The 25,271-nt window shown below is 40.1% G+C and overlaps 1 long non-coding RNA gene across 2 annotated transcripts in view; it reads right to left on the minus strand.

Annotated features, from left to right (window-relative positions):
• The window catches only part of LOC138915202 (uncharacterized), a 38,010-nt gene extending 12,771 nt beyond the window's left edge, over nt 1-25,239 (minus strand). Inside the window, exon 1 of one of the 2 annotated variants that reach the window (XR_011420797.1) lies at nt 24,957-25,176. This is a non-coding gene — a long non-coding RNA (uncharacterized lncRNA). Of the gene's footprint in view, nt 1-24,956 lie in introns of both variants that reach the window. The other variant, XR_011420796.1, reaches the window with a different exon arrangement.
• Between the last annotated feature and the right edge of the window lie 32 nt (nt 25,240-25,271).

Below are 25,271 nucleotides of genomic sequence, written 5' to 3' on the forward strand. Positions count from 1 at the left end.
CAGAAAGAGTAAGTGACTTGCCTTTTTGGTAATAAATTATAACCATTTTCAAGGATTTACAAGGCAAACGTAACTTACTTTGGGCCAAAGTTTGATAATACAAAGTCTCACCACTAAAATGAACTCCATCGCAAAGGAAAACCTCAATGATTTGACGTTTATTCAGGTCAGAGGAAGGGCAGACACATAAGTTAGCAGAGCGTGCGTCTAAACCTGAGAGAAAGCTTGCCATGGGAAGTAACAAGCCGAGGGCCGTGATACATGACCCCCAGGGCAGACTGGCAGTTAAAACAAGGTTTAAGATCAACTGGAAAATGGTTTTCTAAGTTCATTTTTATTTAGTGAAATGTAATATAGCATAAAGAGCTCCCATAATCTCCAGGGTGGCCTATGTTGGAATCTTTCTGACAACACTCTAGTACAATTTCTCAACCTCAGCACTGTTGACATTTTGGGATGGATAACTCATTGTTGTGGGGGCCAGTCTTCCTCAGCAAAAAGAGAAGGATTGGCAGCAGATGTTAGCTCAGGGCTAATCTTCCTCAAAAAACACACAAAAAAACAAAAAACCTACCAGTGTGCTGGAAAGATGCACAATATCATTAGTAATTAGGGAAATGCAAGCTAAAGCTAAAATGAGATATTGCCCCGCATCTATAAGAATGGCTGTGTTAAAAAAAAAATCACAGTATCAAGTGTTGACAAGGATGCAGAGAAACTGGAAGTCTTATACACTGCTGGTGGGAATGCAAAATAGTACAGCCACTTTGGAAAAGTTTGGCAGTTTCTTATAACACTAAACATATGCTACTATATGACTCAGCAGTCCCATTCCTAAGTATTTATGCAAGTGAAGTGAAAACTACATTCCCACAAATACCTGTATGTGAATGTTTATAGCAGTTTTATTTGTAATTGCCCAAAAAGTAGGAACAAGTCAAATGTCCTTCAGCTTTTGTATGGATAAACACTCTGGTACATCTATACGATGGAATACTACCCAGCAACAAACAATAATCAACTACCGATAAATGCAACAACAGAGATGAATCTCAAATACGTTAAGTGAAAGAAGCCAGGCTCAAAAGGATGTGTGATTCCATTTATATGACATCCGAGGAAAGGCAAAATTGTAGGGACAGAAAACAGATCTGTAGCTACCAGAAGCTGGAGGTGAGGGAGAAGGGTTTCCTGCTAAGGGCACAGGGAAATGTTCTGGCTGATAGAACTGTTTGATATCTTGACGGTGGTTGTGGTTACACGGCTGTATGCATTTGTCAAAACTTGCAGGGCTGTCTGCTGAAAAGAGTGAGTTTTCATGTATGTAATACATACATACCACTGTATGTATTAATTTTAAATGATGAAAAATATGTGCTAGTGTTATCAGAATTAAGTAAGTTAAAATAAATACAGTTCTCAATCTTTTCCAAGCTGTAAACTCACACTGTTGTTAGAAACTGGGCAGGAGACAAATGGTAAAATTTTGTTTCCATAACAGAGGCCCAGACGTCGTGATTCAATATTCCCCAGAGACACCAAATGGCCTGGACGCTATACAGCACGAGTAGAAAGAAGGCAGTCCTTGCCCTGCAGGTGAAACAAACCTTGGGCATCAAGCTCTGGTCCATTGAGTGGCCTCAGACAGGTCGCGTTCCTTCCTCTTTCCATCTTTGTTCACATGCTTCTCCTTGGAAGAATGAATGTCCTTCTCTCTTAATCTCACTCCTGCCATCTCCCAAGTCTCACCTCTTTACTGAGATCATTTTTGGATTCCCCAGGCTCTGCGGTGTCTCTCTTTCCTGAACGCCTGCAGTATTTATTGCCTGCTTCGTTGAGAGGACACCTCTCATAACATTCTCCTGAAATCTATTTATTTTTTCCTTTTATGCCAATATATGTGTGCCCTATAGTCACACACTATTAGGGACACCTCCGGGGCAGGAAGTGCTTCTTACACGTCTGTGTACTGTAAGGGTCCCGCGAAGAACAGGTGTTATGTAAGTGTTTCATGATGATCATGATGATGATGGTATCAAGACACTGGATGCTCTGGTCCTTTTCTGGTTTTGCTTACATTGAGTGTTTAAGAAGGCGAGATTTGGATGGAAGAAGACCGAAAGTGATCTAGAGGGACAGAATGTTGGATAGCCAACATTCCTCTCAACCACCTCAGTGTGAGAAAGTTATGCAGATGAGAAATCAAGAATTTTAATTGGTAAGATTACTCATCTTGAGATAAGAGAGTGTGCTTCGGGCCCCACTAACCCATCTTTAGGGCTGAGATTACAGTTCCCCAGAGAGAATATTTTAGCCTGTATCCTCCACTGAGTTGCCAAGAATAATGATTTTAGGTGTGAGACTTGAAACTTCTCCCAGAAAGCTGTCTTCTCCCAGAAAGCTGTCTTCAAGGTCCAGAAGACCATCTGGAACTGAAATGAGAGATCCATTGACAGGCGGGAAGGGTTGAGCAAGGCGGAGCACATTGGGGGACAGTTGGCGTTTGGCCTCCTTTGAATCTCTTCCTCTTATTTATTTTTACTGTTTCCAGTTTACTTTTTAAAGATGAAAATGCAGAGAAAACATTAGTAGAACAAACTTCAATAAGTGAAGCTATAATAAAAGATAACAAACCAAAAAAATTTTCAATGTAGTAAAAAATGAAAGTCAAGAGAAGGCCCTTCTGTTGAATTGGAAAGCCTAGAATATACCAACATGTGACCTAGGCTGTTGAAGCAAATGATCAAAAAGAATTCTTCTTGGGAGAAACTTATAGAGGGCCAGGTAAAAGCTTTAGTCAAGACCTAGCGGAGGGCTTGGTCCAAAGTGTCTCTGGCTATCTTTGTTCTTTGGTTTCAGCCACAGCTGGGCATCTGAGGCTGGAAATACCCAGAGAGGTCACATTCAGGTGCTTTCCCTGGCAAGCAAAGATAAGTAAAACTCCACTGAAACTGTTATCAGCCCTCTCCCTCTCTGTCTGAGCTCCCCTGCTCCAAGCCAGGGTAGATCAAGCCCAGAGGAAACCACTCAGACACAGGAAATCCCTCCACATTTCCGAAGGGGAGTGTGTGTTGTCTTTGCTGACTTCCACTGAAACCCCCTTGGCCCTGATCAGAAGTTAGGGGGCAAAATAAAAAGGGGATCACAGAAGGAATTGCAAAATGTTGCCTAGAAGGACAAGTTTAAAGTTCAATGCCTACAGACATTGATTTTACTTCAGCTCCCTCTGGTATGACTCCACAGAGGTCAAGTTTATCAAAACTCGGGCATCTTCTTCCCTCCAGAGTGGATGACACGCTGAAGATGTTTTCTTGAAGCAAGATGGGGGGGCAAGTCTGTCCTCTGAGTTTGAACTCTCAGAAACTTTGAAAATGATAAAGTGATACGCTGGAATTCAAGCTTGCAGATCCCACATTTACTGGTTACTGATAGATAATGCTGGAAGGATTGTCACTTCAAAGTACATGTTTTGGAAATTATGTAAATATGTATATTTATACAGTGGATTATGAAAACGTTTTAAAAACAAACTTGGGTATTTACATCACAGATCTTCAGACTCCAAAAAACAGTGTTATGCTCTATTATGTCAGCTTGCATTCACCAGCGTGAGGTCTTTTAAAAAACATAGCCTTGCAATGAAATAGTGAGAGAAAACCACACACAAAAAATAGAGTTAATGAGCCCTCCCTCCAGACCACTACTTTGCATAATTTAAAAGATGGAAAAAAGAATAACTTTCACTGTAGGGGAATTACAAGCTGTGACAAGAAATGAGGAAATAAAATTGAAGCAAGCCCTAACATAAGTAAGCTGAAACTCCATAAAAAGGGAAGAACGTAGTATTTACTTTTTTCTACTTTAACGAACTTTGTGGGATGAAGGATGGGATGATTTAATTTTGGGAGGAAAAAAACGTGCTTTCATCTTTAAAGCGCTTTCATTTGAATAAAATAGCTCCATGAAATAAAAACATAAATATGCAGGCTGATTAGGACTCAGTGCATTTTTTTTAAATGTTGTGCTTTTTAATTCGACAGATCAGAGATGCTCACGATACCCTTGGAGGTACAACTGAGGGCTTTTAATGTCTTTCTTTTGTCCATAACAATCATCACTTTATTTATTCATTTATTTATGGTGAGGAAGACTCACCCTGAGCTAACATCTGATGTCAATTTTCCTCTTTTTTTCTCTTGAGTAAGATTAGCCCTGAGCTAACATTTGTACCAATCCTCCTCTGCTTTGTACATGGGATGCCTCCATGGAATGACCAGCCAGTGGAGTACGTCTGGGCTTAGGATCTGAATCCGCAAACCTGGGCCGCCGAAGCAGAGAGGGCTGAACTTTAACCACTCAGCCATGCGGCTGGCCCCACAATCATCACTTTAATCTTTCATTATCTAATAGGAACATTTTCCCAATGGGAATTATCCTTTTTTTCTAAATAGTTCTCTAAACTAGTGGTCACTGAGACTCTCTAAGATGTAGAATGCTAGATCTCAAAACATATTAGCTGGAAAATAGCAAATTGTAGATAAATACCTCCAATATAATGCTTGTAACATGTTAAAAGTAACAAGACAATGTTCTTGATACATTTATGTGTTTATGTAAGGGCCAGGTACAAAACCTTGGGAAAGGATGCTTACTAAATTCATGAAAGAGGTTGCCTCCGGGGAGGGAGAGAGGAGAATGGTACTGGCCAGGAAACAGAGGAGCTGCAACTTCATCTTTATTTTTTTATTTTTAAGAGATCTTGAACTATGGCCAAATATTAATATTAGCCAATTCTCGTAGGTGGTGATATATCGATATCTGTTTCTAATTATCTTTACTTTTGTATTCTCTTTGTCTTCCTGTTTAATGAAATGTAAGTTTTTAAGGAGAAAGAAAACCCCGTTCAGCTCAGTTGAACTCAATGATGGATGTGCCAACCACGAATGAAGCAGTTGTTGTTGGAGGGAAGCAAATATAAACTTGAAGATGGAAAATCAGATCTGACCCTTTGTGCAAGGTCCTTCTGTTGGATTCTTGCATGAGAATGAGTCAGACTTCCCCAGACAGAAACCTCCTGGTGCTGCCCTTAGTACCTTCTGACTGCCCAGACGGATTCTCCCTTTCATTGCTGTTACTCCCTTTCCCGTCTCTGGAATCTCTCCTCCATGTGTTTACTGCATAATCAACATAACAGTTCATAGTAAAAAAAAAAAATCTTACCGCACTAACACATAAGATTTGAGAATACAGACTAAATACAGGGAGATAATGACGAGTAAGTTTGCACACTATATATTTAGTCAATTCGCCTCGATTCAGTTGAACTTGCTAATTGGGCCTTTCTTCTGACGTCAGGTGTCTCTCCTGCTCCTGTCTGCAGCCTCAGCCAGGACTCTCTTAACTCTCTTGGTTGCTCCACGGGTGAGATCTTCCTTTCTGGCGTGACATTACCCTGGCAGTAACTAGACGCTCTGCTTTCCTACTCACAGCAATCTGCTTGACTTAGCTTCCCCCGTTTTCTGAGCACTCATCTGCTGGGACAAACTCCCCCAGCTACTGCCCCTGGCTTTTGAGCCTTTTGTCCTGTCGTGCCTCTGCCAGTTCGGGTATTCTGTTCTGGTCGATTTTCCAGCTGTGTGATTTGAAACTACTCATCCTGTTTCATGGGTGACTGGCAGAGGGAGTTCTTAAATCTTCATATATGTGGGGGTGATTTATAACAAAATGACAAACACGCTGGAATCTTTAGAAGTATAGACTTTTTTTACAGAGAAAAGAAAAATAGAAATAGAGGAACATCTGTAGCTATTGGGTGATCAAAGAAATCAGTTTCTAGTGCGCCCTATTAATCCATTTTAATCTCTTTTTAAAATAGTTATTTTTCCCTATTCCTTCTTGGGTTTGTCCAAATATCCTAATAGTGTGGTATGGGAGAAAGAATGTAGAAAAGACTGTAGGCTTTGGCACCTGACTGGCCTGGAATGAAGCTCTACTCACATAGACTATAGGTCTCAGTGTCCTCATGTGGAAGATGGAGATAATAATTCTGGCATCTTTTCTTTAAATATAAGATTTAAAAAAAGTCTCTACTTCTTACAAGCGACCAACCTTTCACTCAGAACTGGTCCACACTCCCCAGCAAGTGTCATCACCAATGAGATGATGTCTACACTGATAGGATGGGGTCACGCAAACTATCTGACTCTGGGACCTCCGCTCAGCTGCTCTGGAAAACAGACTTCTTTCAAAATGAACAATTCAAGCACCAGATTGGTGTTTGGACTGGATGACTATTAAGGTCTTTCCAACTCTGGAATTCCATGATTCTGTGAACATAAATTGTTTTCTGGAATGAAATTAACGTGTCCAGTTAAATTTGCATTCATTTATTCACAGTTACCAGACTTGACAGAAGTTCCAGTTAGTTTACTGACTTGTTTCAAAAAAAAAAAAAAAACAGGTCTTGCAGCAACAGGGCTTGGATTGCTTCGTGGAAAAACTTATCTGCAGCCCTACAAACTGGAAAAGGAACCTAGGAGGCCACTGTGCACGGTCCTCCCCCACCGCACTTGTCTTCTTTTCTTTAATGTCTGATGTTGGCTGTAAAGTTCATGAAGTATTTTCTCTAGATCTTGAGAATCCTTCCTGGGCCATCAGGGCTCCTAGCAGATGCATTTCACGGGAAGGAGGGGGCTGGCGTTCTTTGGATTCCAAAAGTAAAATGCTAAGAACAGTAATGTCCTAGAAAACACATTTTCGAAAACAGCATCTAAGGAGCAAGCAGGTGATGAGAAAACAATTTTTATTTGCAACAAAAAGTACTGTCTGTGGCTAAAATGACTGCATTTCTTATTAAATATTTCAAAGGTGTTAAAATGAGGTTAAAATGAGAGGAAAATCTGGACGCCAGAGAGAAAATCCTGAGTGATGTCTTTAGCCTAATGTCATAGCTTCCCGTAGAATATGATGGACTTCTGCTTGACTTTTAATGAAGAAAATAGTAGCTCACTTGATATTGCAGGTGTGTATCTGAAACATGATTATACAACAGGCTTTGATCAATTGAATTCCATCCTGCACGTTTTAATGCTTGATTACATATAATATCGTAATTTTCCTCTATTATGAGTGCGATCAGACGGGGAGTTCTTTGGAAATGTTTTTGTTCTTTAGTATTCAGCACAAGCGTATAGACAGGCTTCAATAAACACTTAACAATTCGCATTTCAGAGATGCTTTATATTTATTTCTGAGTGATTGTCACTTGGCCAGGACTCTATTCCCCTCCCCCCAGGTGGTTGTTAGGCCGTGTAATCCAATGCACCAGGGCCTGCTGTTGCAAGGTCTTCTGCTCAATTGAATTCAACAGTCTACTATCTCCTAGGGTTCTGTGGATATGGATATGGAAGTTTGAATTTCCCTAAATCAGGGGAAATAGTGGAAAAATACCGTTAAGGGTAAGACCTTGGAAATGAGTTGCAAAGGGTACAGTGCAGAAAGAAAAGCACATATTCCATCATGCCTGAGCAAGAAAGAAAGTCATGGCCCAACAAGGAAATTGTATGAAAACGGAAAAAGCTACTAATGTTAAAAAATGTGATCTTTAATTGACAGATGGGGAGGTATCCTGGGATCTTGCACCTTTGGACATCTTGAGTATCCGCAATGACCCAGGACACCATGGCACAGTATTGAGGTAGGGAGAAGGGGGCCACTGAGTAGATTGCCACCTTCAGTCCCCAACTCGAGGGTGATCCCGAGAGTTACTGTCTTGACCGAAACCCCAGCTGCCCCTACCCACCTGACAAAGCATGGGAATCAGACGGCCCAGTGTGGGGGTGGGAGTGGGGTGGGGAGGTGGTGCTGCCATTTCAGTTTCCACAAAAGGGCATTCTGGTATCCTAGGTAGGGGACAGTCTGGAGTGTTACATAGGCGTGGATAAGAACGCGGGCTCTGGAGACAAGTGCCTGGCTTTCGAAAGCTCTGTACCTCCATTTCCCAGCTCTGTATTCTTGGGCAAGTCATTGCTCTCACCAAGCCTCAGTTCCCTCATCAGTAAAATGTGATAATACAGCACTTGTCTCACAGCATTCTCTCAGATCAAGTGATGTGGTCCACAAGAGCATTCAGTGTAGCGCTTCATAAAATAAGAAATGCTCAAGAAAAATTAGCTGTCTTTTCAAAGCATTCTCGCAAGTCATGCATCATCCCTGAGATATTATCCTATTTTTCCAATTCCTACTCTAGGACAGGTCCAGGGGGGGAAAAAGCATAGTTATAGTTATTAATATGAACAGGGTGTCCACAGAGATGTAATTTCCTGCTTCTTTTGAGGGCCATAACCCTTCATTTCCTGATGATTCGCCACCAACTCTGGCCTTCTCTTTCTCCGCTGAGGTGTAGTAATGAATTCAGATGTAATTAACATCTCCTGCTGTCACTTGCTTTCTCCTATTGTTTATGGTTTTCTGTTGTCTAATGACTACATGTCCGGGACTCCTATTTTTAACCAACATTAAAAACCTGACAAATGACAGCTCTTGGGTTATAACTGTTCATTAAAAATAGGATTCTCAACAGGTAGCTGTTAAAAACAGAAGGGAGACTGACTTATTAGGAGAGGTCACCTGATAACAGTGATTATTTTGACAGAAAAACAGTATTTGAGAGAGGAACAGAAAATGCCGGGTCAATACCAGTGCTCTCAATCAAGGGAACTAAGAGCTGTAAGTTATGCAACAGACAGACACAGCGGTGGCAGTGCCAAGAGTCTGGTTCAATCTGCCTGCGCCCTGTTCTGAAACGGAGTGACCTTCTTGGAAGTGGGTGAATTTACCCTGCTATTTCTGGCAGCAGTTCCGGTTCTCAGGCTCTTTATTCTACCAGTGGCACTTCTAAAGTAAGAAATATGTTGTCTGCCTGATACCAAGTCCTGCCAGATACATTCTTTCAATGATGGAGGGGAAAGTCCTGCATAAACTGGACAGTAAACTAAAACTATAAAGCCGTGTACATAACCTTTTACTAGCCCTTCCTGGGCAACTCACCTGGCTTGAAGCTGATGTACCATATTCTCCTAGAATGAGGAAGGATACACACACATAACACATACACACACACATGCACACATAATATACACACGTTACACATATGCAGGCATATGCATTTATATTTAATAATACTGGAATCTATACTTTTCTTACCTGTTATTATATAATGTCAGAATTGGCTATGAAGAAGAAACGTTTATCTATGAAGATATAAGAAATATTATTTGAAAAAAGCCTAAGGAAAACTCTAGAAATTATTTGTTCCCTCCCTATCATTATTTTTGTACTTGTTTTGTTGTATTTTTGTTAGCGGTATTAGAAATTTTTCATTTTTAGCTTCTCCTTAGAGGTGGGCCGACAATTCCCGCATCTCTATGTCTAGCCCTATCCTGGGCTAAAACTGCTTTCTTAGCTGCCTGGTGGACATCTCTTCTGGGTGTCCATATCAAACTTAAGAACCTCAAACCACACGTCTGTTTACTTCAACTTCCCCCAACAGAATCTGCTACTCGTCTTGTCTTCCATCTGCAAATCTATGGCCCTCTCTCATCATCTTGACTCCCTTGATGCATGTGCCCTCTCCAGTTCTTTCTCTACCCGTCCATCTTCCCTGTTCTAGTGCAGGTCGTGTGATAGAACTCAACTCTGCCTCGATTGTTCATTTACTTAAAACCTTCAATGATTCTCTCTACCCTTCAGAATGAAGTCCAAAATACTTGGTAAGATGTATAAACCCCTTCCCAGTGTAGCCTCCTTTCCCACTGCGCTGGCCTTGGCAGCCTGATGCTCTGGCCATGCAAACGTTCTTGCCGTCTTCAGAATCCAGCGTATTCTTTCTCGCCTTTGTTCCTTTGGAAAATTCTCTCTTCTTGGAATGCCCTTTTCATCTTGGGGGAAATTACTCTTCAACCAGGTTCTAGTGCACTTGATACCTTGTGGGTGATACTCTCCCTGACTGTCCCAGCCTGTTTAGAATCTGTTCCCGTTTTGGGAGTCTGATGGTAAACCCTGCATAATTCAATCAGAGAGTTACACTGGCCACTTCCTCCATCAGGCTGTGAACTCCCTGGGGGCCAAGGATCGGCAACTGTGTGTTTCCATTACCTAAGGCAGTACCTGGCTTCTAGTTGGAGTGCAATAAGTGTTTCTGGATAGAAAAATATAAATTAATCAATTAACTTGGATCTCTTGTAAAAGTCCTTAGAAAGTTACTGGGCTTGCCTTCAAGGAGAACCTGCACTTTCAGGAACACATCCATGGTTAAAAGTAGGGTAGGCACAGTTAATCAGAGCTAGAAAAAGGTTTTAGCCGTTCCCCTGTTCAGCCAACACCTTTACAAATTCAACATTGTGGTTAAGAGATGTAAAAGTACTCCCTGAAATGTAGTGGGGGCAGAGGGCATTAGAACCCAGGCCGGTCCCAACCCCGAGTTCAGGGGCCCTTTTTTCTGATGCCTCCATTGATAGTGTCCAGAATCGGAATTATTCACAAAACTCTCATGTCAAGGATTTAACCTGCCCTATGGATGTGGATATTCTACAGGTCAGACAAACTGCTAGCTTATACAAATAAATACTGAAACAAAAACTGTTGTACCTGACCCTTAGGCAGTAAATCGGGTTAAAAGGGAACATGTCAACAGCTCTGCCCTTGAGGGGCATTGGAAGTCATAGGAGAGGAGAAGCAAGTAGTAAGAAAGAGATTTTAGGCTTGATCAGGTTGAGATCATCAGACTAAACTTTGGGCTGCTTATTTAAACAACATGAACCTTTTTGGTTTAAAATCTGCTGTGGGCCCCTCGGGACCAGTCTGTCCCACAGGATTCCAGGTTCTTCCAGTTTGGGTCGGGCTCAGTATTCCACAGGAATTCCACAGAAAAGCCTGCTTTCTCAGCATCCTGAGAGCCATACCTAGGTCCTCCCAGGAGATAAGGGATGAGTGAAAACAAGACAAAACAAATTTCATCTTGTCCAACCTTAGAAAAGAAATTGAATTAGAATTTTGGAGTATTTTCAGCTAATTTTAAAAATTAGCTGATTGTATATTGAGTGCTAAGCACTGTCATCCTCGTGTTACAGATGAGGAAGTGAGGCTTGAAGAGGTAGATAATTGGCTGAGGGCCACAGATCAAATGACAGGAAACCTAGGACCTAGGTGTGTGGGCATCATAACCACTACCCTCTGCTGCTGTTTTGTCCAGAGCGGGGAAGAGACTTGGGACTTTTTACTGCGGCTGAATTAATTTGCCTATGCCAGAAGAAGCGGAACCCAGTCCAATCGTGGGTGGTGGAAAGGGTTCTGGAAGGCCAGGCAGAAAACTTGGTTCTAGTTCTGGCTGAGATTCACTATCTAGGAGCAAGTTTCTAGCGGGAATGGTGGTGATACTTGGGGAGAAAATAAAGGATTTACTGGGTGCAGGCAGGGGCTGTGTGCCTGACACATAACCATAGCACCTCTGAGAACCACGACCCCCTCCATCGAACAGAAGAGATCTCTTAGGACCTGATTGAGCTCGTTCACGCCAACATGACTTAGTTGTTTGTTCCAGGAACGCTTCCCTCAGGAACGATAAGACTGTATACCAATAAATAACTACACAGCTTGCTCTAGGAAATTCCTGCAGGTCAATTTATCTGAAAGGCAACAGGCAAACAGCTTGCTATTCAAACAGCTTACTTGTCGAGACTTGCTTCAAGACCCTTGCCCTGCTAAGCCCATTGACCCTACATTATTATCCCACAAACTCTGCCCAACCTCAGTCAGCTCTACTTGAAAGATCTGCCGTAAATCATTTGTGACCAGATCCAAAAACCCTTTAAATATCCATTTTGACTTCCCCTTCTGAGATACTGCTAAGAATTTGTCAAGGTGGCGTTCTTCCTCATGGCACGAAGTTCTAGTAAATTTGGCTTTGCCGTCTCAACAACTGGTCTGGTGACCTTTTGAGGAGTACAGTACTGGTTACTTTCAGTCCCATTTTATTGATCTGGAAACTGAGGATCAGAGAGACTAAGTAACTGTACTCAAATTACACAGCCGTGAAATCTGGCAGAACCAGATTCAAATCTGGATGTCTACTCTCCAAGACTGGGTCACCATGAAGCCTTAACTTCCTTAGCTGTAAAATGAGGGAATTGCATTGGCTCACAAAGACTATGATTCTTCCTTCTTTCCTTTCAACTTTAAGAAAAATAAATTTAACTATTTTTGAAGCCAGAATAAATTTTCTTCCCTTCTCTTTCTCTTTTCTTAAAATATTTTTCCTAATTTTTGTTTTATATGTTTTTGTCTATCTAAATAAATTGCAAGCCTAGTAGAAAAGAACTCTATCAGATTTATTCATTTTTATTGTGGTAAAGGACACACAACATAAAATTCACCATTTTAACCATTCTAATGCACACAATTCAGTGGCATTTAGTACATTCAAAGATGCAATCACCATCGCTGTCCAGTTCCAGAACATTTTCATCACCCTAAAGGAAACCTCATACCCATTAAACATTCTCCATTGCCTGCCCCTCCCAGCCCCTGGCAACCACTAGCCTATATTCTGTCTCTATGGATCAGCTATTCTGGATATTTCATATAAATGGAATCATGCAATACGTGGCTTTTGTGTTTGAGTCTTTCACTTGGCATAATGTTTTCAAAATCCTATCAGATTTTGTGTTTTGTAATGTTCGTGGTATATTTTGGATACTGACTAGTAGCAAAGAAGCCAAATACATAAATTATTGTGACTCAGAGTTTTTCTCCTACTGGGAGAGGAGAAGAAGTGATCCTCAAGGGTAACCATGTGAAGGGAAACCCTCCACATCCCTTGGCCATTTGACCTAAGGAGAGCTCTCCATCACTTTCCCCAGGCTCTGGGCTGAGCCTGATAATGAGACCACGCGCAGGAAGGGCGAGGAGCCAGGCATCTGGCTTGTGGTGCCTTTGTTGACCTACCTGCTCTTTTCCTTACACAGTCCTTGTATGGATGTGAAGACAAAGTAGTGGGCTGTTGGGCGAAGCCTAGCAACAGGGTGAGATTCCAGCTGGGATCCAGCTTGCCCTCAGGGCAGTTTACGTTCAATTTCACCAGACTAAATGGAAAGAGGCTGCAGGGAAGTTTTTCTGTCCATGCCGGGAGGGAACTACTGGTCTCTGAATTTCTTGTGCAGACAGAAGTCAGTCTTTGCACTGTGGTCATGGAGTCCATGCACTCCTTCTGCGGGTGTGCTGAAGTGCTGGCATTGGTGAGTGAGTCTCCTTGAGATACATACTTAGATTGAAAGGATGCTCTTCACGAACCGTTCAGATAAGTGCACAGAAGGAAGTGTACACTTCGACAAATCCAGAATCCTCTCCTATCAGACTCCTAAAAGCGTCAAAGAAAAGAAATGGTGTGCCTACTAGTGATGATCTGAGTCATGATTTGATGCCAGAGACTAACATAAATCTTTTCTCCAGTGACAGCTCAATACTTAGGAATTTTACTTCATCATCTCCTTTCGCAGTTAATGTCAAATTGAAAATTGATGCTTGATACATTTACCAGTAGGGAATTTTATGTCTTTTCCTTAGAGGATTTCTTTTTCTTTTTTTTTCCCTCTCTGAGTTATGCATGATACAGGATGTAAAAACACAAAAAGAAAAGCCAAGAAATGTCATTATGTTTCCTCTTTTCAACCTTTAAGATTAAGACAAAGGGTCACAATGAGTTCAAAACTATTTATCTCATAAATAGTATCTTATAATAGAAATATTTATCTTATAAATATTGCATAGAAAAATCAGAAGTTGAGATACATGTCACAGAAGCCACTGAAATGTATGACCATAGTCAATTTATAAGGCAACTTAATATACAGAAGCTCTCCAGGGGGCTAAGATTGCTATAGAATTATAAAACATGAGCTTTCTTTTCAAATATGGCAAGCATCTAAGGCAGGAATTCTTTTTTTTTAGATATTGGCACCTGAGCTAACAACTGTTGCCAATCTTCTTTTTAAATTTTTTTCCTTTTCCCCCCAAAGCCCTCCGGTACATAGTTGTATATTTTTAGTTGTCGGTCCTTCTAGTTGTGGCATGTGGGACGTCGCCTCAGCATGGCCTGATGAGCGATGCCGTGTCCGTGCCCAGGATCCCAACCTGGGAAACCCTGGGCTGCCGAAGCGGAGCACGTGAATTTAATCACTTGGCCACCGGGCCCACCCTAAAGGCAGGAGTTCTTAACTGGGGTTAACAGACCCCTTGAAAATGATTGTGACACTTTTCACTTTTCATGTATGTGCATCTTTCTGGGTGAAGATCATAATCTCTTTTTTTTTCTTTTCTTTAGTTATGTTAAAGGAGTTGGTGATTCAAGGATAAGAACATTCATTGCTCTAAGAGATGCTTGAACTACCGTGATTTTAAATGTCTGTTCCAATCCTGAGATCCTCTGGAATCAGCCATAGATTAATCAAGGATATTTTTTTAGCTGGTATGTTGCCTCTGACAAGCAGAAGATTGGCTTTATATTAACTCTTGTTGATTGTTTCCAGAAAATTGCCCACTAATTACTATCATGCCTTTGGCCATTCTTAAGGTCTGCTGATAGAATGCAGCCTAGTTATTTCAAAATCTCCCTGTAATTGCCACTGTTTAAGTAGCTGTGTTTATTCCCCCATTTACAAGTATTTATTGAATAACATTACTTGTGAATTAACTGATTTAACATATTTGGTAGGTTTAAATATGCTTCATTGACTTCCCTAAACAGTAGATGACGTTCTACAAAGGAACATTCCATAACACAGGTCCACAATTTCCCATTCTCAATCCCAAATCCAGAAAGCTCTGAAGATAAGAGTTTTTCCGTAACTCGTTTGAGAGTAAATGTGACCTGACTTGAACTCATTTGGCAGCAAAACCTGACCTGAACTGGCATGAGGCTATTTATAGTCATTATTTATCCACTTAGTAAGAATAACCATACATTTCACTGCAGGGACATGAATGTCTGATTATGGAATGCTGACCTGGACCTTGCTCGAGGTGTTATGTAATATGTAGTATATGCACCACTTTGCTTTCCTAAAACTCAAAAAATTCTGAACTCCAAAGCACGTCTTGCCCCACGGGCCCTCAGATAAGAGTTAGTGGACCTATACCATATATTTTGTCTGAAGAAAATATGCACATACATATGTACACGTATATATTATACATAATATTAACTTTGATATTTTCAAAATGTGGGTTTTCTAAGATCATGTGTATATGTCTGTGCGGTCACTCTTAAAAAGACCAAAATACTTTTCTTATCTCTCCAAACTGGACTGCTATACAGTAAGTTATTCCTGATCTCTGATAAACGGACTTTAAAGAGAACTTGTTCATTCCGTCTCTACTAATGCTCCCAAAGTGCAGGCAGAAGAAACATAAGCAAGAGGAGCTGCCTGATTTTGAGGACTGTCTCTGGCCCAGTGCACAGTAGGTAAAACAAATGAATAAATGGCTATAAGTTGATTTGTAATACACTAAAATGACAATGTATTATTACATTGGTTGGAAACAAAAAGAGTGTAATTGTGCTTTATCCCACAAATTCCAAACTTTGCTCTATAATTGTAATCGAAAATGTGTTAGGCAGTGAACCCAATCCCTCAGTGTCATCACAAAAATTATCATTTTTCCGCCCTGGATAGACTTGATTCAACTGTTAGACATCGGCCTAGAGTTCCAGCCTAGGACGACCTAAGAGACATTTCCTGAGGCCTACTTAGCTCAGATGTTTCTGCAGTATGGATCAGAAACATGTACTTAGAGTTCAAATTCATCTGATAGGCAAATCAGAGAAAGAAAGATTTGAATGGCTAGCTAGACATATACCTAATGTGTTTAAGGAAAAGGATCATATTAAATGAAATAGAAAGAATGCTATTTCTGTTAGCAAGATTAAAGGAATCAAATACCCGCGTTCCCAGCATGTACAAATGAAACCAGGAGCTTTTCTATGGGGATCGTGCTTCAGTCTCAGCGTTGTACAGGAGGGAGCCAAATATCCTCCCCAACTTCCACCTTCCGTTAACTCAGAAATAATGGCTGAGAGCAGAGATTTGCTGTCCTTGTAACAGACAGCCAGATCAACAAGACTTGACAGTGACCTGCTTACGTCTTAACTTCTATAAAGGAGAATGCATCTGTTGTGGGGTAGGGGCAGCGGCTACTGGTGATAGGAAAAGTAGAGAGCCAGTCCTCTGTTGGCAGTGCCCATCCTTAGATGGGGAGAAAGGAGGGCTGGTCTTAAAGCCAGCAGACTTCCAGTATTCCAACCCACGGTAAAATGGTTGCATTGGTAAATCTTAGCCTGATGCTCTTAATGTTAAATTTTGCAACCAGCTTCCCTAGTTCTGACCCCATGCCCGCTAAGCAACCTTTTGATTATAATGATCTTCCCTGGGTATAGAGAGAGAATATCTCATCATGCTCAAGGGAGTGTAATAGGCCTGCGACAGTTACACTGCAAATTATTAAATTGGCTTTCTGATATTATATAGCAACTTCAGGAACTGACCCAGAGCAAAGCATTCTTACCAAATAGGTTTCTGAGTGTTTAAGGCCAAGGGCCTGTAAATGTCAGAAGGTGGTGCCCCCATGACAGTCTCCTCACGTCAGCCTCTGCTTGCTCCCCACTTTCCCAGCTGGAAGCCACAAACAATAATCCGGGTAAGGTAATAAAAATATAATGCTATCTAAAATGAACTCTGTGATATTGAGCACATGCATACATAAAAAAAGAACACCAGCTAAAGTCCTAATGCTTTGTCAAGAGGCGAGAATCCGTACAGTTGCTCCAAATACATTTATTTTGGATAATGGTCATTTCTTACAGTATAGAAATGTAGAAATAAAATTTAAAAAATTGAAATCGGTATGGTAGTGAAAGGGAATCTGATTCTGTTAGCTATGTTGACAGTTGGGGTCCAGGGAGGCCACTTAGGGTAGGGAAAGGGGCTTTTTCCCTTGTAGAGTCCAGTAAGAAAAACAGCTACAGATCTCTCAGTTAGAAAGGAGAGAATCCCATCTAGGACAGAATACAGTAAGTGACAAATAAATCGAGTATTTTACACGTTGACAACTGCACTTGGAGTCTACAATATGTAGTTCTGATTTAACAATTTTAGTGAAATGCCTACTTTTAAAGAATAAAGACATACGTTTTCATACAGTGTATACCGCCTTCATACTCATTAAATCTGTGTTGCTAAGGTACATCACGCCAGCAATCTATGTGCCATTTCGAGAAATAAACTCATTTCTTAGAAATATTTGGGAAGCCCCATTGTTTCCTGTGACACTGGCAGAGCTTGCCCAATACACATTGCGATTTGAGGTTTAATATTTTTCTCAGAAGAACTCTTCTTTATGTCTGGTAGTAACAATCTGGATTTACAAAGGAAATAGAGGGTTACATCACGTCTTCTTGCAGTGCGAAGCTCTAGTTAGGCCTGTTATCACTGTGTGCCTGGATTGTTGCAGAAGCCAGAGAATGTGGTTCTGTGACGCTAGTCAAATGCAGTCAATGAATATTAGAGTGCCTACCTGTGCCTGGCAATGAGCTGGGCATTGGAGAGTCAAAGATAAAAAGATAAGGCCTTTATCCTAAAAGAGCTTCTGGTCTGATGGGTGAATAGACAAGAAGTTTGGTGACATGAATGAGATAGATTTAGGAGTCAGGTACTGAGACTTGATCAAGATTGCTCACCTGTTGCCTTGAACAAATTACCTGAGTTTGTGTACTTTACCTCCATAGAGGGTACGACCTTCAGGCATTTACCGGGCCCTCACCCTTATGCACTCAGAAACCTGCTTGGTAGGGATGGGTTTCTCCGGGTCAGCTCCTGAGGCTGACATATAAAAACCAGAAAGCCAATTTAATAATGAGCTCATATCTAATATACAAGATTATATAAACCTTAGTTTTTTGATTCATAAAATGTAATTATTGAATTTACTTAACTCAGAATTATTTTGAAGATTAAGATGTTATATCCACCTGTCATACCTTCTGATGTCAGGTTAACCTTTCTAAAACATTGTTCTTGTCATGACCCTTTTGCTCATCAATCTTCATGTTTTCAGGAAGGTTAGAGTTCAACACTTTTGCATTGATCTTCTGCTCTGTCCCCAAACTACTTTTCCAGTTGCATCTTCTAATTACTCCATCAACATGATCTGTCTGCAATTGGCTATTCATTGTCTGAAAATTCATTTCCACTACCTACACCTCTATGCTTTTGTGCATGCAGTTTCTCCGCCTTCTAACGTCTCATGGAATGGCTGTTCACACCATTTTATCTCCTTAGCCAAGATCCACATCATCATCAAGCTTCTAGATTATGCCACCCCACCATCCACTCCCTCCTTTGCACACTAGAGCTATAATGCCAATACAGTAGCCACTAGCCATATGTGGCCATTGAGCCCTTGAAATGTGGTGCATACCAATTGAGAGGGGCTGTAAATGTAAGATACACACCAGATTTCAAAGATTTAGTATTAACGAAAAAAGAAAGCATCTCATTAATAATGTCTTACGGCATTTACACATTGAAATGTTAATGCTAATTTCACCTGTGTCTTTGTAACGTTTAAGAAAAATGTGGCTACGAGAAAATGTAAAATTAAATATATAGCTTGTATTATATTTCTCTTGGATAGAGCTGGTCTAGAGCCTTACTTTTGGCCCAGAAGTCTGGCATTCAACCCCACCTGCCTTATTCTTGGTCACTTTTCACACATGGATTTCTAATCTCCCCAGCTCTAGAGTAAGATGCCTTGGGGACAGGCTCAGAGTCTTAGGCTGGTTGTCTCCCATACGGCACACTCACTAAGCACATAGTACCCTCAGGTCTTAGGAACAGTTGAATATATGCATCACAACTTGAAGACTAAATGCAGAAATCCTCCAAATAGTTAAACTCCCCAAGTGTCTTCTGAGCATATCTAATGTGAAAAAATTTATTTGTCCATATAGGTATGTTAACACTCAAAAGTTTTGAAAAGAGTTGTAAACATTTGCCCTTTCGGGAGGGAGTCCTGTTGGTCGCCCGGTCTGAGAAAAATTTATAGTGCTTCTTTTGTCCTGTGCTTGCAAGGATGCTTTTTGAAGTAAGGACTTACTAATTTTCATATTACACCTTGTCGCTTTGTATAATATTTTTTCAGATCTTCAGAGTTTTGTGGCTCTGTTGATATTGAAAAAAATTAGCAGCACAATTCCAGGAAGGATGACATGTTGATGCCACCAGGCCAGGTGCCACACTTAACACTGTATTGTGTTGCGTTTCACTCTGGTCTCCAGCCAGGAGGAATTCCTGTAACTGGAGACGATTCCCATTTGAATACAGTAGGTCCCCCCTTGTCTTAGGGAGATACGTTCCAAGACCTCCAGTGGATCTGAAACCGCCGATGGTACCGAACCCTGCATATACTATATTTTTTCCTATATATACATACCTATGATAAAGCTTAATTTATAAATTAGGCATGGTAAGAGATTAACAACAATAGCTAATAATAAAATAGAACATTAATAACAATATGCTGTAATAAAAGTTACCGTAGATCTTAGCAACGTCCGCATACGATTTTTTTCTTTCTTTCTTAAATGGAGAACATCTACCTTTTCACTTAAAGGAAGCACTTTAATGTTTCTCTTTGGCATCCGAATTGCCAGCATCACTACTCTTGCACTTTGGGGCCATATTAAGTAAAATACGGGTTGCTTGAACAGAAGCACTGTGATACTGCAACAGTTGACCTGACAACCAAGAGGGCTACTAAGCGACTAACCAGCAGGTAGTGTATACAGCGTGGATGTGCTGGACAAAGGGATGAGCCACCTCCCGGGTGGGACGGAGTAGGACAGCACGAGATTTCATCACGCTACTCAAAACTGCGTGCAATTTAAAACTTGTGAACTATTTATTTCTGGAATTTTCCATTTAATATTTTTGCACCACAGTTGACCGTGGGTAACTGAAACCACAGAAAGCAAAATCATGGATAAGGGGGGGACTACCGTAACAGAAGGAATGAAAGGATTTGAAGTCATTTATAAGAGCAATTGGAACGAATGCATAGAAAGCTGAGGAGGGGTGTCACTGGTTTCCATATATATCGTTGGAAGGATTTTAATACAGAGAACAGTGGCTCAATCCTCAGTTTTCAGATTCCATTGAGATCAATCACGAATCCGAACAGCAAGAGGGATTTGGGTTAGCTACAAAGGAAACACTTGCTAATAGGACAGACTATTAAACGGTACATCAGGTCTTTAAGCCTCAGACTGAATCTCCTTGGTCTCGGTGGTCTGCATTGATCTGGGTGTAGCCTTGTTTGAGGACAGGAGTATTGTTTACTAGACATATCAAGGTCCTTCCCATGCCGAAGATTCTGGAATTTTTCTGAGTGACTGAGTTTTACTTAGGTATGCCTATCTTAAGAAAAAAACAAAACTATTTCAGGATTGATCAGAGAATCATTTAAGCACAATGAATTCTTTAAAAAGACTAAAATGCTACCTTTAATGGCTTTAGAAAAATCCCTGGAGTGCTGAAAATGTCACTGGAACATCTACTAACGTTTACTCTTTAAAAGCATTTCTAAACAAGGACCTCAAGGTTGCAGGTGAGTTCCTGTAGTTAACGTAACAGGTAACAGATACCTTAGGTCGGTAAAGTTCCCATAGATTGGTCACTGTTTATTAATTCAGGAACACAGAAATGCAATACCCTGCAAGCTACAAGAGAGGTAAGCAAAAATACAAACCCCCATTGCTCTCAGTACCTTTCATCTCTGAATTGCTATTCCAAGAAAAAGAGAAGAATCTAGATAGTTGCTTTCAGCGTCTACAACTCAACACAAAATTGTAAAGTTGAGTAACTTTCCAGATTGATTTATTTTTCTCTAAGTGGCTGTGGCTTAAGAATCATTAGACAACCACTTTTGCTTAGCGCACAGCAAACAGGTTTTTCAAATCCGATGTTGGAGAAGATTATTTTATTCAGTTGCGGTTTCTGCGGAATTTTAAGTGTAATAAAAAGTGAAAGACTGCTTGTTTGGATGTATGGGGTATTACATATATTTTTGCTATTCTTAGTTGTTCTTTTTACTTGAAAAAAACCAACAGGGATTTTGTGGGTGGAGTTTCAAGGGAAGGGAAAAGAAGGTCAAGAGGAAGTATTTGAAATGTTAGACTTCGCAAAGCAATAAACTCTTTCTATCAGAGCATCTCAAAGGGATTTACAAACAAAGGCTACTGATCAGGCTTTGCGGGAAATGAACCTGAGTAGCAGGAAAACCAACTGACTTCTCCAAGGTCATTGGGCAGAACGGCCAACACAGTTAGAACCCAAGCAGCCAAATTCTTTGGGCATCTGATTGAATACTTTCTGCTCTCTTAGAGTTTTACCCACAATTCCCACAAATCAGCTAGCCTAATAATGACTAGGAAAACTAATTTACAAATAGTTGAAGGTGGAACAGCTAATGTTATCCTTTGCAATCAGGATACTGAAGGACTGACAAGGTCATATGGAAGGACTGACAAGGTCATACAATTAAGAACTGAAAAATCAAGAAAAACAGAAAAATAAAGCCTGTTAAGAAAGCCTCACACCCGGAATATTAAACTCAACATGAAGAATTTTTAGAGAAAAAGTATTAACAGCAGTTGAACATTTTTTTTCTACTCATAATTACGAGCAACACTGAAATTCTCAGGAAGAAATCCAAACTTGAGCCATTTCAAATGCATCATTGGTAAGTTGAGTGTCATAAATAAGAAGAAAGCAGTGTGATCTTGCTAATACTAATTAACAGATATGAGTAAAGGAATGTGGAGAGAGAGGAAAAAAGGAATTGTAAGCGTTGAGAGATGTCGAAAATGAGAGCTTTAGGAAATTGTTTCATGAGCAATTAATGCTGCTATGAAGATAATCTATCTAGAATTGCATGCTCTAGATGTTTTTGGGTTATTCAAGAAGAACTGAAGAAATGCTCAAGAGAAGGGCTAGTGAGTAGGGTGAGTCCAAGACAAGAAATGGCTTCAGGTACAGAATGTAGGGACATGTTCAGAGTGATCCTTGCCCAGCATCCAAGTGAAGGTGAAGCTTTAAAGGGTGTAGACAATTACTTCCAATGCTTTCTTGGGGGCTGCTAACATGACTGCAAAGATCATGCTCTAATACCGGCAGCATGTTGGGAGCACTCCTTGGGCTTCTGTATTTCTAGTCTGTCTTTAGAGCAACTGGATTTTGGAAGCCTGTTAACTGCTCCATCAAGTGACCAAAATTTATTGATTCAGAAACCATCTCCCTCCTCCCACAAATCCACAAAGTAGCTATTTATAGTATTAATGTCTCTTTGATTCATTATAAGGGCTACTCAGTAGAGACTGTAAATGAGAGCAGGGTAAAAGTGGGAATTTCAGGAGAGGTATATTCCTCCGAAAGTACTTCAGTGGCGTTTGCTTGAAAACCATTTGCCACATAGCAATGCAATTTGGGACACATTGTCACAAATTATGAGATTCAGGAGCAATACTCTAGATGGAGATTTAATAATGTGGAGGGTGTGTTTGAAGGGGAAGAAAGAGAAATTAATTTAATTCCATTTGCTGATGTGGCTGCAGCACAACTATTTTTAGGTATAATCCAAACAGTGCATATCTTCTCCATTTTGATTAGTAGCAAATTGGCAGGGAGCCAAAAGAATTAGTGTTTCTCAGCACATTATGCCAGAAGTGTACCAATAAAACTAAATTATCTGTGCCAATGTATTTAATTTGAATTACTGCTACGGTTTTTACTTTTTTTCCTTCAAAAGAAGTAATGGGTTCAGCTTTGTTAAAAAAAAAAAAAGAACTTTAAAGTGTTCCACAAATGGCAGCAAAAGTTAATAATTTTCTTTTAGGCCCTTGCCTAGAAGCTCTTGCTAAAAACTTAAGTGTTAATATTATTCTGATACTTTGGGGGCAGAATTTCTGCCTGGCAATTTTACATATCGCCAGAGGAAGTCAGTAGATTCAACAAAACGCGAAATTAAAATAAACTAGGAAAATGTGCTTAACGAGGAAAGGTTTCACAATAGCCACTTAGAAGTTATTAATAATGCCAGTTCCAAAGAAAGCATGGACAGAAAAAATAAACTCTATTTGCAAAGTTTTATACAAACAAGTTCACCAAGGGATGAAGCGACAAGCTATACAAATTATACATTTCCACATGGGAAGGAGAATTTATAGATGCTGGAATACCTTGCTACACACTAGAGAACTGTGCAGTCCACAACATAAACTTAATTTCCAATGTAGCAAATCAACGAATCTTGGTCATGCTGAAGGTCACTGCTGTAATGTTAAGGTTTATGCCTTTGGTGTTTTATTTCACACAAAGCCACGGGGTAAGGTTGATTTTCTGCATATTCACTGCCCTCCTCCTGTCATTTCTGCTGTGCATTCTCTCACCAGATTAGACAGGATTGGCAGTTTTCTCCTCCCACTGACACAGCCATTGGGATTGGCAAACCAGCTTTGCACATTTCTATATAAATCAATGTCTGTCTTCAAAAACAACCAAAAGTTTTCAGGGGTATTTGGAATCACTGACACCATCTGTTTCTGAATCCTTGTAATCCTCAGAGAACTCAGGGAATCACAGAAAAATCTTTTTCTATTTCCTACAAATACATATAAACCAGTCCCAAGATCATAGTGGTTTCCTCTAATTAACTAAAGAATTCAGAGTTGTCTACTAAGTAGTTAAATTATAGATATGTTATTAAAGTTCAAAGGATTTTCATGATTTTAAGATCCGAGGTTTGATGAGCCTATATTTAAATTTTGGGCTGGGCCAATTTCTTTTTATTCAACTGTGAAGAGTTATCTAGACAAAATAATAAATAGGAAGTCAGGAAAGTGAAGCATTAATCTGGTGCTTGAGTGTTCTTCAGATGAAACCGTAGACATTAAGTCTATTAATTTTCTGGTATAAAATTAAAATAAAGAGGAACAAACCCCCTAACAAAATCCATCTTACATACTTGTGGTGGGGGAAGAGAGGATAGAAATGGACTGTATCTAGTTCCTAGGGGAAAGTGTATGGAGATTTCATCCTGAGATTGACTGTTTCACATTCTCCAAAATAAGTTTAAGTATTTATTTCCGTATTTTTAAAGAAGTTTTGCCATCCACCCCCTACCCCCTCACCTTTATTTTTGCTGGAGAAAGGGTTTAAACTTCATAGCAGGTTTTGTCGAAAGGGCTGCTGTTCATGCAACCTTCTGCTGGTCTTTAAAATATCTACATCACTAATCTTTCTCAGAAGACTGTCTCCTGGTCTCTAGAATAGCCCAGTGCAAAAAAGGATAGTCAGTCTTGATTTTTCCTTGTAGAGAATAGTCTGTCCATGTTTAACCTCAGCATGAATCAAAACTTTATACTCTTTACTTTAGTTTCTTTACTGTACGATCATGAAATGAAAAGCTTGTTTAAAAACCCAAAGATAAATACTGAAATAAACTTATTTTGGAGAATGTAGAATTAATCCCAGGATGGAATTTCACCATACATTCCTTAGGAACTAATGTTATGAAAAGTATCCTATCCACAGGGTGTCATAATTTTCTTAGGAAGTTTAAAAATTTCATTTTTGATTTTACCTGCGACCTGTCCACCCAGAACTTCTGCTGAAATGGTCTATTTAATTACACAAGAGAAAAAAATATTTACTTAATGCTTTTATAAATTTTTGCTTAACCATGAAAGCATTTTGCATTCTAAACAGCCACTGCAGAAATCTGCACACACGATCATCTGTAGGCTCTGGTTTTCTATCAGAAAACAAAAATAAGTCATGGAAGCCACTTACCGAATTCCAAGTGGGCAACTGGCAGTTTACGGAGTGAGTCTCCTTTCCTCTGTCTCTGCGCAAAGTTGGGGCTGAGTTACCTGCCTTGATCACCTTTTTTTAGAAGACACACAATCCCAGCTGTTATTTCTGAAGTCGACTGCAGCCAATGGGATATTGAAAACACCTACAAGTAGTCTAGAATACCTTGACTCCAGCTGTGAAAATTCAGAGCAAGTCTGCAGCTCGCAGAAGGTGCATGCCTTATTTGGTCTCAAGGCATTTTGCTATGTTATTGAGTCATGAAAAGCTATTAAAGGAGCTCTATGGGAAATA

The sequence above is a fragment of the Equus caballus genome, chromosome 1 (genome assembly GCF_041296265.1).
Source record: "Equus caballus isolate H_3958 breed thoroughbred chromosome 1, TB-T2T, whole genome shotgun sequence".
Taxonomy (NCBI): domain Eukaryota; kingdom Metazoa; phylum Chordata; class Mammalia; order Perissodactyla; family Equidae; genus Equus; species Equus caballus.